General features: G+C 38.9%; 1 non-coding gene across 1 annotated transcript; it reads right to left on the bottom strand.

Moving 5' to 3' along the window:
* Window positions 1-10,155: 10,155 nt before the first annotated feature.
* On the bottom strand, window positions 10,156-10,228 carry Trnad-guc. The gene has a single exon. It is a non-coding gene; the product is annotated as a tRNA-Asp (tRNA).
* Window positions 10,229-15,230: the final 5,002 nt, after the last annotated feature.

The following is a 15,230-nucleotide window of genomic DNA, read 5'->3' as shown; positions in this document are numbered from 1 at the left end:
TCAGGCAGAAAAACCACATATGGATCAGGTAAAACTAGTTATGTACAAGTAACACTGATAAATATGTCTATTGGGTTGGTGCAAAATTATTTTTAAAATTTGTTTTATTTTCAGTGTCATGTAAACAAAGCTAAATCGTCAAATCTAATTTATGGACCATCCGATAGTAGACGGGTGAGATGGTGCCTTCTTCGCCGATCCAGTCTTCCGACCCTTCTTGCCTGCACCATTGCTGTTCTTCTTCGGTATTTCAGCCGATGCCATCGCAGCGGGTGTAGTTGCGGTCTTAGCCATGCTTTGCTTTGCTAGCTCGAAAGTTACTTACGGTATGACCATCTGGTTCAAGTAGAGCAGATATAAAGTAATTATTGGAATGGTAAATGTCTCTTATTAGATTTTAAATGGATTGATTACATTTGTTATACCATATTCTAACTTAGACATATCATTTTGAGAATTTCTGTGGAAAGTGAGAGGAGAAAGGTGACATCAATGTTGGTAAGTCATGCGTATTATTGGTGTTAAGAATAGGATCTAAGAACCCTCCTTGAGCGATACTGGTATTCATTGGAAAATAAAACTCTCACAATCCAGGAAATCTCTCAAATTTAACACAATTAGAACTGAAGGTGGTTAGGGATAAGGTATGATTCTCTTGAACTTAACAACCCATGAACTTAACCTCCCCGCAAATTTGATTCAAAACAAGTTTTTAGTTGTCCAACCGTTCTGTTTTCTTGCCGCAAGAGTGTTGTGTGAGTGTTCCGGGTCAATCTGCTAAGTAAAAGTCCTAAGTATCTCACATGACTGGAGGTGGTAGTACCTAGGTGGTACATTTTGCACCAGGTGTATTTTGGGTGTTGGAGGTCGATAAGGATAGAAGGCATCCGTATCATACGCGTAGTGATGGTGTGGATACGACCGAAAAGGCTCCTTTGTGAAACTGGCTTGTATCGATCTAAGAGTTCTCTGCTGCATGTCCCTGTGAAGTAGCGAGGTTAAGTAGAATTTCAGGGTAAGATAGGGGTTAGGATGGGTTGAAATATTGAGGCGAAACTGAGGGAACTGACCTATTCTTTAAAAAAAAAAGAGAATGCCAAGGTCTGAAAACATAGTGATCCCGTGACCTGTTCTTAGATAATTAGAGCGATTATAGTTAATCGATGTTCCAGGAGTGACTGGATAACATCTCCACTCGATTTAATGAAATTTGAATATCAAATCCATTAAATTGGCATAGTTTTAATAGATTTGCAAAAACAAATTTTTGTTTCAGTTTTGCTTACGAGACAAACATGATTTAAAGATTTTTTTTTCATTTTGAAGTAATGAATTTTTGATTAGCTTTCGTTTGATTTAATAGCTTAATCGTCTAAAGGTTGATAAGTAAATTAAAAAAGTGCCTAACTCAGGATTTTACTAAGATTATTTCATTTTATTCCGAAAGCAGCTTTCCTCCGTGCCTACGAGGCGTGACCACTACCGAATAACGAGCCACCCATTAGCTTAATCCAACATCGAGGTGCGGAATTTTTATCTGACCGCCTTAGGGCAGTTTTCATAAGAGCGGGCATGTTCGAACCACCGCTGTTTCTTAACAAAAGTGTACAGAAGGGGCTTAACATGTGTGGGAAGTTGTAAGTTTATGAGAGGGTGTTGTTGTGGTACACGTACTAGACTCGACTGATCTCCATAAGCGGTGCTTTTTGCCAATGGGCCTCTTGTTTTTTACCACTGTTGCACTTTGAAGTCAACAAGGCTGGTAATTTTTGTTAACATTAACAAGCTCTTTGTTGTTCGGGAAGTGGGGTTCGAGGTTACTGTGGATTTTTAGTAGCTTGATCTTACTATTTCTTTTTTTCATAAAGGAAATCTTTAAGACAGTATGGTAGTGCAGATAGAAACAGTGAATGATGTAAGGATTCGTGATTTTAGGGCAAAGTTTCTCCGGAGTCTGAAAAGTGAAACCCCATAGTCTTCGCCGTTTAGCCGTTTTCCAGCCCAGGAGAGAGACATGTGAAAAAGTTCATCAAAGGACCCTCCAGAGACCAAGGGGAGAACTACTAAATCTAGGACCTGTTAGGACTGGAACATTATTTGGACTGCTAACTGGACCGAACAGACTACGGAGGCATATGCTCGAAGTGACAGAAACGAGCTTGTGCAGATATTGCCAGGAAGAAGAAATATCAGCGGAACATTTTTCTCTTGGTGCGAATACTGTTTGAAAGCTAAAAGATTTTTACTCCTGAGAGTAAAAAGTCCGAGACTGAAGAATACACACGGGAGTCTTTGAAAAAGCTTTGGGATCTGTAAAAAGCCCTAAGCTCTTGAGTAACATCAAACCCCTGAGACTGAACCAGAAACTTGACCACGTGCCGGTACGACCAGTTGAAATAGCTAAATTTACAAAATAAAAATTAGCTTATAATTTTGATCAGCAATCAGAGATAGAAGTTAACCTTAAAAAATATAACAGCAGGTTTACAAAAAATAAAACAATAAAACGCATAAAATTTATGATATACCAATTTTAATAAAGATGCACATGAAACCATTTTTTATAGCAATAGAACACCAGTTTTTACTTTATAATTATTTTCAATTAATTAATCTTTAAGTAAGGTATTGGTTGAGATAAAAAAGTCATTGACACGAGTGGGATTCGAACCCACGACCTTCGGTTAAATACCGCTGCTCTACCACTTGAGATATCCGACTTCGATCCACTCGACACCAACTTCACTTGAAAAATGGCAAAAAGGAGGGAAAATTCAAAAGGCGAGGTTGAGATGGGAAGTTGGTGTCCGAGTGGATCGAAATCAAATAGCTCAAATGGCCGAGCAGCGGCGTATTTAGCCGAAGGTCATGGGTTCGAATCCCGCTCGTGCCATTGACTTTTTTATCTCAACTAAAAACCTTAATTAATTGTAATGATTTAATTGGTCAAGTGGACCACGAAATTAGTGAATTTAATGGAGTTAAAAATGAAAACAAAACTGAAACAGAAACCTGCTGACTCTGTCATGAATCAGCAGGTGAAAAGTTAGCCCGACAAAATCATAATTGGAAAAGCGACATTAACGGCTTGATAAATAAGAGAGGCACCATGGAAAGTGCTCAACTGTTTTAAGAATAGTGCACTTGCTAAGGTATAGAGATAGAGTAGAGACAATTATCATCCAATATCATAATTGTCCATTAGGGCGAAGTATAAAAGGCGTGGGTCACCATTGAATGATGAACTGGTTTATCAGAAAGATTTTGATAATTTGATAATACAGAAACCAAAAAAGATGATTCTATTTGGAAATAGATCAACGATAAAAAAAAAAAAAACATCAGTGAACAAATCCGGAAGAAGCGCCTGGCATTTGCTCAAGAGTTTAGTACCACTTGAGAAATCTGACTTCGATCCACTCGACACCAACTTCACTTGAAAAATGGCAAAAAGGAGGGAAAATTCAAAAGGTGAGGTTCAGATGGGAAGTTGGTGTCCGAGTGGATCGAAATCAAATAGCTCAAATGGTAGAGCAGCGGCGTATTTTGCCGAAGGTCATGGGTTCGAATCCCGCTCGTGAGACTGACTTTTTTTTCTCAACCAATACCTTACTTAAAGATTAATTAATCGAAAAGAATTTATTTGGTCAATCGGACCACGAAACCTAATCGGTTTTATAATTATTAACTTTTTTTTCAAACAATTTAAGAATGCGTTGACTTGTTTAATGGTAACTTTTAATTAGAATTGATATCACGATATGAATTTTCATTTTATGTCATGTAGGACGAGGGTTAATAATGAAGTTCATTGGTACTAATTTGAATGATGAAGGTTTTTTTTTTAACAGACTCTTTTAACCATGTTGATAGAAAAACTACTACTAATGATAATAAATTGAATGAATCGTCATCATAAAACTATTTGTAATAATAAATCAAATTCCGGCTGTTGCTTATATTTATTATAAATATTTTTGCGGAAAAAGTCAACTACATGTTTTCTATACAATGCCATAGGTTCGTCAGTATTAGGGAGATTTTTTAAAGTATTTATTTGTTAGCTTAAATTTTTGTTTAAATTTTCAAAATGTAAAAAAGCCAGGGAATCTAATAACTTAAATAAGTCTGCCCTTTGTTAAGCTATCAACAAAATAAACCCGTGGATAGGAGCTTCATTGTCCGTCTTTTTCAGACAGTTTTCGTTAAAAGATGGGCAGTGGGTTTCAAATATGTTGAATGTGATATCTTTTGAAATAAACCCAGCTACGGTTGGGACGCCAAATGAATGAATGGCTATTTTTTGTGACTGGTTTTTTAAACTGAACATATGGCCAACATATTTCGTGTGACTTATCCCATAAAAAGTAATGTGGACCACCGACAATATGCTTGTTGTTAGCAGAGGTTTTGAAGAGTGCATAAGGCGAATTTAAAATTCTATTCTTACTCAAACCGCATTGGCTCGCTTAAAGGGTCCGTCTTCACCCGCAGGTTTGTTGAACTACTCAAATCGCATCGCGCATCTTCAGAGAGTAATCCTCAACCATTTAAGTGGGCCAATGTCGCCATAAGTTCACCGATTCACAGACCCCAAGCCTAACTCTAATTTTGTTTCTTGCTAACAAAATATTTTAACCTACTTTGCTGTGTTTCTCAAGTAAAAAACCATATTTGGCAAATAGCCAGGTAGATATTGAAATATGTACATAATTTATGACCAATATGATAAAATATTTTACTTAGATAGAAATAAAGTCTAAAAACAATTCGTCTTTTCTCACCCATAAATGCTAAAGTACAATTTTTTTTCCTTAAAGTTATAAGTTGTTAAATGCTTTCGATTTTTTCCTAAAATCTAACAGTGATCAGGAGTCATGAGTTTAAAAAATGGTAACCCCGAAAATTTGGAAAAGGTGAGAGTAGCCTTTAAATAACAGAAACGATGTCCTATGATAATTTATACCGATGATGTTATTTTTGAGCAGGTCCTAGAGAATAAATTTAAAGAAAAAATTCCGGAATACAAATTTTTCTGCTTCCAAACGTTTTCGATTTTTTCAAAAATGTCGATAACATTCAAAAGAGTTCTCCCTACCGGAAATTTTACAGAGGGTTAAAACCCTATACACGACACATAATGGAATAAATCTGCCTTCAGTTAATAAATTAGAACAAGAGATATAAAATAATACTTTGGTGGGGTTTTAGTTCATTTTATCCTTATTTTTGTCAATTATAAAGGCATAAAATCTAAAGATGGTGACATACTTTAAAAGGGGAGAAACGCGGCTTTCCAACTGTTGTGATAACCTGAAAGTTAATAAAATTCAGAGAATAAGCATTTTGCTGAAACATGCTTAGTGCTTCCCACTGCTAAAGTGGGACGCAGGACATAGGAGGCAAAAGCCCAGCTAGATAAATTCATCGAAAAAACATTTTGTTTACGATGAAACTTCATATTTGATGTTTTAAAGGGTGCTTAAAACGAATTTGAATTATTTAGTTTGATTTTTGTTTTAATTTATGTACTATAATGGAAGAGTTTTTTTTTTTGTAACTGTATATACGTTTAATATTTTTTAATATGATCCTGTTTATTACTTTAGTGTCTTAGATTAAAATGAACAATTCTACTGGTATAATTATAACATTGCAATACAAAACGAGGGAAGAAAAACATGTTTTAAAAAATGGCTTAAAATATTCGAAAAACACAAAAATGACGTTAACTTTGAAACGACTTCACCGATCTACCGGAAACTTTACACAGATTTAAACCCCTAAAAACGGCAAATAATGGCACAAACTTATATATAGAAGAAAAACAAAACGTTTAAGGGGCTTTCAGTGATTTCATACATATTTTTTCACGAAGGAAACAGCATATAAAAACTTATATTTTTTTCTCGGCTCCTAGTGCTCATTGGCAAGAACGCTCTGAAACCAGTTTAATATTTTTAGACCTAGTATCACCAAAACAAAATAATTAATATCGGTGATCCCACGTTCTAGCCTCCGCTTGTAAGAGGTCAAAATTCGCAATTTTTTCATAAATGAATGGTTATAATATACATCATTCGAATCGGGCAATTTATTGACAAAGAAAACGAAATGTGCTCGATAAATTATAACACTGAGGAATTATGAATAGTTAAAAAAGTCAAGTCCAAAAACTAGGAACGAGTGAAAGTAGCCCTTAAAAAGCATTCTGTCCTATGTTGATTTATACCGATGATATTGTTATTTTTATTTTTTTATAGAAACGAAGAAACATTTCTTTTTTCTCACCCAAAAAACTCCAGAGCACAAAATATTCTCTATACTTTTTCACCTTCCAAATGCTTTCGATTTTTCCTAAAATCTAACACCAATCAGGGGTAATGAACAGTTAAAAATGACACCTCCAACAATTTGGAAAACGTGAAGGTAGTCCTTAAATAGCAGAAACGATGTCCTATGATAATTTATACCGACGATGACGTTATTTTTGAGCCAGTCCTGGAAAATACAATTTCCAAAAACTCCGCAATGCAAATTTTTCGCCTTCCAAACGCTTCCGATTTTTTCTAAAATTAACAACCACTCGTGAGTTATGAGCAGCTAAAAAAGGCAAACCCGAAAATTTGGAAAAGGTGAAGGTAGCCCTTAAATATCATAAACCCTATCCTATGATAATCTATACCGATGATATTTTTATTTTTGAGCAAGTTCTGGAACGTGCAATTTCGATTTCACTTGTTAGGAAAATGTTGTAATGAATATTTAGCACCGATAAGTACAAAGCACATTATTCCATAGGTGTTAAGTTAGATAAAGCAAAACCTTCTGAAAAGCTTCTGAAATAAAGATTCACGACAGTTATAAATACTTGAGTCTAATTTTTACCTCTATTGGTTTTTACCTCTATCTAATTTAAAAGAGCCTCTGACAGCAAGAACAAACATCTGCTTGTTCCCAAAACGAGGAATGTTTTTGGGCTGGAGACACAAATTTTATTCACGCAACTATTACGTTACACCGATTTTGTGTTACTCACAAGAGAGGTTAAGTTAGGTTAGACTGGGTTAGGTTAGGAATGGTAAGTATATGGAGTATGGATAGGCCTATGTTTAGGAACATATTTAGACATTTTTATTAGACCTGTAGCACTAAATAGTTAAAATAAGCAGGAGTCTTCCACGATAGTATCCTTGGGCCTTTTCTTAACATATACTATTATATATCTATCTGTATCTCCCTGTTTACATTTAGAGACTCACAAAGATCCTGTACTTATTCTCACCCTATCTTGAGCCGTGGATAAAGAAGTGGAGGATAAAGGCCATTATTAAAATATTACAATTCAACAAATCTCAACAGTGATCATCAAACTACGACTCTACGCTACTAAGGACTACACATCGCTAAACGTCTCACGTGGAATCCTCAAATTAGATTGAAACGAAACAATAATCAATACAACAAACTATTTTTTCGACTCTCACACAGATGAACAAAACGATTTATTAATAATAAAAGACTAGCTACAATACTTTGTGTTTCCTACTGCGGATAGTTTTAAGCAGCAGTGAACGATCGTGACGAATAGGAACGAAGTAGAATAGCGAGATTAGGCGGCCGCCAACAGATGTCTGTTATAATAAGACCAGAGGCTTGCTTGTAAAACATGGATTATGTCGAAAAATCAACAAAGAATGCTAGTAGTTTGGAAAAGGAACGTTCTGAGGAAAATATTTAGGGGACATTGGAGATCCCAGGGAACTCTGCCAGCTGTACAAAGAACCAAATATTACAATGCACATCAAAAGAGGTTTGATTAACCAGGAAAGGTTGCTCGAAATGCTTCTTTTCCATGGTGGGCCTCGAATAAGAGAAAGACCCGTAAGACCTCCATGATGACCCTAGTTTGGTGCCTGACTTTAGACATTGTGTTCCTGAGTACTCATCGTCAACAAGACAAGAGGATCTTTAGCGTCCGCACCTAGCCTATTCGACCTTATCGGACGTTTTGATTCTCAAGATGAGAGCTGACGCACTTCTGCATACGACGGAATGGTGTTACCGCCGCAGCATTGGTGTAGAGGTTTCCCAGCCCCTAAGAGCCAGTACAACCACGCTCTCCGCTTGTCTACTCCGAATGGTCGGGGCCGCATTGTGCATCGGGTCGTATGCCGCACGCGAGGGGATAACAGGCCGAAATACATCGGCCCGTCCCCGCCCCCGCGTACTCTCTAGATAGAGAAGGCTATCTCTCTGAGTATAGAGGCTCCACCAGCGTAGAAACTTCCGGGAACGCCCCGGCAGCGGCTTAGTTTAAAGTGGAATTGCTAACCACACCCTAGATGAGCACCGCCTACGGTAAAGTCTCTTATCGAGCTCAGCCTACACCTGTCACGCGCATTCGAGGGACACCATAGGCTCAGCCTAGGTGGTCGGATCCTTCGCTTCCCCAAGGGTACCACGCCGGTCATACGCACAACAATGCAAAGCATACTCGAGTCCAAGACACCGACTCACTACCCGCTTCCATTCGCTTACTTAAGCATTCGAGGGACTATAGCATGATCATTACGTCCTCAACGCTTACATGCTGTCGTCCGGTCGCAACGTCTCCCATGAGCCCGGGGGGTTTTACGTTGGCCATACGCAAGCTTCACTGAGGTCACAGATAGAAGACAGCCTCTGTCTAAGTTCCCGCCAGGGGCGTCAACACGCACCACCACGAATCCATTCCCAGTGTAACTAGGGCTGAATTTGAAACTTTTCAGTTACCCCGTGGTACAGATGGCCATACACCCTCCCCCGTCTTTGCAGACAGGATCTAGTGCACTGGCCCTCGTGTGACTCTGCTAAGGCACCCGCCGCCCATGCCGACCATTAGGCCGACACGAGTACAGCTTGTGCTTTAGAGAGGTGCCACGCCCTCTGGGCTGCACCTTTACTTTGTGCCCGGATAGACCCCTAGTAACCAAGGGTTAGGAGGGACCACAGGATAGAATGAAGGAGCTCGGATTGAGAAATAGGGCCGTGGATGAGAACACCAGGTGAGCCGTTTCGGGGTCTCGAGTCTCGAACCACACTATACCACCCGTTGTCGCCGTAGTTCCACATAAAATGGGCCACGACTCCCAGGGTGGGTGCCTGACTTTAGACAATCAAAAGTTCAAGATGGTTGAATTGCAAAACTAAACTAAAAAGAGTGACCCTCTGCGGCCCCAGAAGAGAAACTGGAGAGCCGCCGTTGCAAGGAAAAAAGCTGGTATACTGCTGATAGGTCCAGACTTCTTTTGTAACATACACTAATAATGAGTACCTTAAACAAAAGGACGAAATGAAAATGAGTGGACTTCAATCATTGGACGCAAACAATCCAAGAACCTGTATCAAGTTTTGGAAAGAAAGATGTAACAGGAGGGCATTAAAGGAAGCACGAAAAACTTCAAACTAACAGGGTTCTTAACAGATCAGTACAGATTAAATGGGCATTTCAAAAACATTGGTACAACCCAAAACAGCAGATTCTACAAAGAAGCAGAGGAGACTCCAACACACCTACTAACAAACTGTGATGGCACATTTGCGCGCGGAGGAAGTATTTTGAGATCGTGACCGCAGAACAATTCAACCACTGAGGCGGAGCCTACTAGTCAAGTTCCTTGATGAACTAGGACTCACTAGTGTGCTACAAGCAAAGAACGGGGGACACAGCGCGCAGAACACCATACACTCAGATTGTATGTCAATATAGTACTAAAATCTACAACATTTCTTAAACCTACGAGGACTGTATGGAAATATGATGCTCAGTCAGAGCAACTCCTTTCGATTCAATCCTTCCACTTCAAAACCTTCCATTTTTAAGTTTCAAATCTTACTTTTTACCATGACCCCAGCATCCCTTAGTTTGTCAATCCCGATATAACAAATCCACTAATAACCGAGCTTGTCACAGTCTCACTTCCGACTGGAACGCCCAATGATGCCAACCTAAGCGATGCCTAGTGGAAACTAAGTGGTTTTATTTACAACGGAGTGTCTCTACTGAGTGTTGTGTGACCTAATGTATTATTCAATTCACTAATTTCGTGGTCCGCTTGACCAATTAATATATAACATTTAATTAAGGTTTTTAGTTGAGATAAAAAAAGTCAATGGCACGAGCGGGATTCGAACCCACCATCTTCGCCTTGACAGGTCGCTGCTCTACCATTTGAGCTATCGTGACCTCGATCCACTCGGACACCAACTTCCCATCTCAACCGCACCTTTTGGATTTTCCCTCCTTTTTGCCATGGCAAGGGGGGGCCGAAGATCGTGGGTTCGAATCCCGCTCGTGCCATTGACTTTTTTATCTCAACTAAAAACTTAATTAATTGTTCTAATCTATGATTTTACACAATTCTACAGATGGTTAAGTACTTGACCGACACACTAATTTTCAGATCTATGCTTAAATTTCAGTTTTTGAACTAACAAAAGTTCTCTTGCTCTAAATTGGAGAATTACGAGAAACGATTGATCCTTAAATTGTGAGCAGTTTATAAACAAAAAATTATTAATTACCCTTATCTAGAAATGTTTTAGGTCGTTTATAAGTGATATAAAAATTAAGTGATTTATGTCCTTACTCCGCAGTGTGAGCCGTTAACAGGACCACCTGCATCCGAAAAGGGAACGCGCTGTGCTGGCGGTTTATTTATTCGACTTTTACAGACGCATTTTTGTCCGTTTAGCCCGTTCCTTATTTCGGAATATATCAATCCAGGACAAGGTTTCGCTTTTTACGACCGAAAAATTCAAATATGTCAAATAAAAGAAGTCCTGAAGCAACAAAATAAAATCGCCGAACGAGCTACCGCTTTAATCAACTTTTTAATATCCCTTGATTGTAGGGTCTTGCTAAATTGTTTACTGAAAATATAAAGATCGATTATTAAAGTTGTTTAAATGGCTAATATTAAAAAAATAAATTCTGAAGAGCAAGCGTGGTATTTGTGTTATTTTGTAACACATCAACCTGCTCATACATAAATTATTATGTCGTGCACTCAATATTAATTCTTTAAAACTGGTCGGGAGATTTTGCACTCTGCTTCAGCCCTTAATTTAATTTTCTTGATTATTAAAGGAAGAATTCAGCGTAAGTGTTATACCTCGGTTCGAGCGAAGGCGACTAAGTCCTTTTAGGATTGAAAAAATGTCCTCTCTCTGATGGTACAAGTCTACAAATTACTTCGATAACATACTTCGAGTCCACTCCGAGGTATAATATTAAATCCGGCATCTTAACCCTCCAAGTAATTTAATCATGATGTGGAGGTTGAAGTTTCCCCGGCCTTTTAAGTTGGAGGTTTAACTTCCGTGCGCATAAAAGTTTCATACGTTCACGTTGAAGATATAGAAGAATGGCAAACTTCTTTTTACGACGCATATATTTTTTTTAATAATACTTATACCTTTTTGATGTCATTCAAACCGGTATTTTATTTCGCCGAAGTCAACGTTGTTAAGGAATAATACTCAGGTGGTTATATTCAGAGTTTTGAATGGAAAAAGTCACTTGCGTCACTTTATAAAAGTAGAAAGTCTTGACTTTGCTTAATCTTATGTTCAAGAAGGAGATAAAAGAAGAATATTTCTGGGATGCGGTTTTCAGAAAAGGGGAAAATATGAAACAATAACAGGTCCACAGAACACACCTTGAATTTTTCCAATTTTCTCTCAAGTCCCACAAATCTCTTATTGAAAAAGGCGTAATAAAGCACTGAATTATAGTGTCATTTACTTCGATTTCAACCTGAAAAAAAACAAGTAATCTTCTTCAACACAGAGCCATCACTGAAGATGGCGAGAAGACCAACCCAGCGAGGTTAGGCAGACCAAATGATTAGTAACGACAACCACCTAACAAATTACAGGTTTAGACATCCCAAAATAACTAATCTATTAACCCGGTGGTATAAGGATCGACCTGGTATGCAAGGATTACAGAGGTAAGGTTATTTGGGTCCAAAATATAAGCACTCAGAGCCTTGGCCATGTACGTCATCATTAGGTAACATAGTCTAATCAATTTTTATCCTGATGTTATTGGCAGGTAACTTCCTTTTTTATACGGCGAGGCAAAAGGTCTATTATGGAAGTAACCTTTTTTTATTTCCATACCCAAGAAAGTCACCCTACTTTTCGAGATTCCCTTCGCTTATGCTAAGTCCTCACTTTGAGTTGAAGAAGCGTATGCATCTATGGCATCATAATGCATAGCATCCTAATGCTACTATTATCGCTGAAGTTGACCAAGTATGCTTTGATAAGATGTTAAGACTTGCCAATCTTTGTAATTGTTCAAATTGATTTTAAGACTATTTGTCCAAATTTTCGCCCACATTAAAAGAAGTGGTTTTAATTGTTTTTAGATCTTGAGTAACCAAATTCTAACCGTAGTTCTATACAGCTAAACTACTTTTGGATATATATTACGCAGGGCGGGTGACCAGGACCCGAGGGGTTAAAAGCCTGGGTAGGCCCGTATCCCATCCCTAAAAGGTCCGGGACCTGGTCGGCTCACGAGTCCTGCATAAACCTTTTGGACCTATTCACAAACCCCAAAATTGTGGACCATTTTATCCCGGGGACTGTTTTGGTTATGTCCTCTCCTTCGAAAGTTTCAAAACTTTCCCTAGCATACCTATCACATTCTGCAAGGTAGTGTCGAGCCGTTTCTTCCTTTGTTTCACAGAAGCGGCAGAAGGGGTCTGGTAAAGTACCCATTATGAAGAGGTATCTTCTCAAGGGGCAATGGCCCTATCAGCCTCTTAATTCCCCTCCTTGAGTTAGAGAATAACCATTTCATTTCTTTTGGTTTGATTTCCTTCAGAAACTCCTTCGATTGCCTGTGTCCGGGGGACATATTCCATTCTTTAAGGAATTGTTTCATGCCCCAGCAACCAATACTCTCTTTCGCTGTGCTGGGGTAATACCGGTTGTGGCCCGACAAACGCAGTATTTGATCCTTCTTTGGCCAGGCTGTCCGCCTCTTCATTACCATAGTGCCCCTTATGAGCAGGTATCCATATGAGGGTTACCCTAATCTCGTCCGTAGTAGTTATCCTATTGATAAGTTCAACGGTTCCTCTACCAGCCTAGATGTAGATAACTCTTTTTGTAATGACTTAAGACTGGCCTGACTGTCGGCAAAAATTCTAATATCTTTTCCCTTAGTATTATTATCCATGAGTGTTCTTCAGCAAACATTGATGGCCCAGACCTCAGCCTGAAAGAATGAGGTGTTATTACCAAGAGGGGAGGAGATGCTGATTCCTAATTTGGGTATATGTATACCAGCGCCTCTTCCCTTGTCCTTAATGAGTGAGCCATCGGTGAAGCAATCTATGCTATTATGGTCATCATCCGCATTATAGTTATAATCACATAGAGTAACTACCTGAAAGTGTTTTTTCCCCAAAGGTGTTTTAACCTTTTTGTCGCTAACAGTTATTAGTTTAACCTTACTCAGTAAATGTAGAATTTTCGAGTGTCCTGTATTGTTTCCCTTATGATTCCAGCTGCCTTCACTAATTAATCTATAGCAGCTGGTTAGTGCTCTAACCTTGAACTCTATGTGTAGAGGTGTGGTATTGGTTATCATATCTAGTGCTAGGGTAGGTGTAATGGGAAATGCTCCCGTCATCATCATACAACCTAGTCTTTGATATGATCTTAGCTTGTTAATAGCCCCTTTATTTTCTAGCCCGTTCCACCATACTAGGGCTGCAAATAGAAATTTTGGTAGTATAATTGCGGTATATATCCATTTGGCCACCCAAGGTTTGATACCCCATGTTCTACCAACAATTCTATTTAAATCCCATGCTTTATTAAAAAAATCTTTCGCCCATATTTTTAAGGTCTAGACTCGTAGAGGGTGCTTTTAGATCAAGCTCTCTTCTCTTTGTGAATAATAAATGGAAGTGATTACTTTCGATTTGAACACGGAATACAAAATCAGGTATAGTTGACCTGTGAACTCGAATATGAGATAGAAAGGTGGTGCTAAATGACAAGACCAAACTAAATAAATTAGACGTACAAAACAAAGCACTCTCAACTGAAGTCCAGGCTGTTTGCGAATATCCTTGCAACATAGCTTATACGACTTTAACTCTATTTGCAAAATCTAAGGAAATTAGCCATAGGCCAGCAAGCGTTTTCTTGGAAGGTAGAAAAGGAAAGCAACTACAGATTGAATAAAAGAAAGATGGTAAAAACCCCGAAACAAGAGGTTTCTTGATAGAACAATGTAACTCCATAGACATCTGAGAAAGATTGACATAACCAACACGGTTTGTAGTTGTTGCCTAGGAAACCCCAACCCTGGTTACCGTGCTACACATCCCTTTATTATCTACAACTTCGTTAAGATTAAGGCTTTTTTATGATCCAAAAGCCTTGTTAAGGTCTCCCGTGTATCTTTCTGACCTTGACTTGTCCTCTCCTAGGAGTCATCTCAGCCTTCGCACCCACAGAGGTTTCTTCGTTTCTTCTTCTTCTCGGCAATGTCTGCCCAGCTGTTCGCCAGCAGCCAAAATCAAAATGGCGCCGACGAACACGACCGGGAGAGAGGAGTTGAAATTAATAAGAAGATTGTTTCGGCTCCAACAGGAATGGAAGATTCCCGATTGAATAAGGGATGTTAGTTGAGGAATGGCTAGTTGAAGGAATAAATAATGAACGAAAGGAGTGATTGAAGACTCACTGTTTAATGAAATTTATATGGCTTACAAGATGGCCGATGATCGTATTGGAGATGTGAAGGTGATGAATCCCTCTGAAGGAGATGAAGACCGGAAAGCGGTGAATGTCTCCGGAATGCGATATCGTGCGTTGTTCGGCGATGATTAGGTATACCGACCTGGTTCTTGCAGCGGCGTTGATGATGAGGCTGGATGATGCAATCCAGTAGCGGTGAGAATGAGACGATGCAATCCAGGTAGTAGCCAGTGAGATGATAGAGTCTTCGCGGAATAATGAAAGGATGTTTCGTTCGCGGGATTATAATGATGGTAGATGGAAGAAGGAGATGATATATTAAGGGAAAATGGCGATGATAGGTTTGCGAAGCGGCGATCTTAGACGGAGTTGAATTACTATGGCGCAAGACTTTAGCGGGATAGGGCGATAGGACGTGCGCTCGCTCCGAGAGCTGGCGGAGGAGAGAACCCGAGAAG

The sequence above is a fragment of the Cimex lectularius genome, unplaced genomic scaffold (genome assembly GCF_000648675.2).
Source record: "Cimex lectularius strain Harlan isolate CLEC.00 unplaced genomic scaffold, Clec_2.1 scaffold158, whole genome shotgun sequence".
Lineage (NCBI taxonomy): Eukaryota > Metazoa > Arthropoda > Insecta > Hemiptera > Cimicidae > Cimex > Cimex lectularius.
The sequence above is the reverse complement of the archived record's forward strand: the minus strand, read 5'-3'. Positions and strand labels throughout refer to the sequence as shown.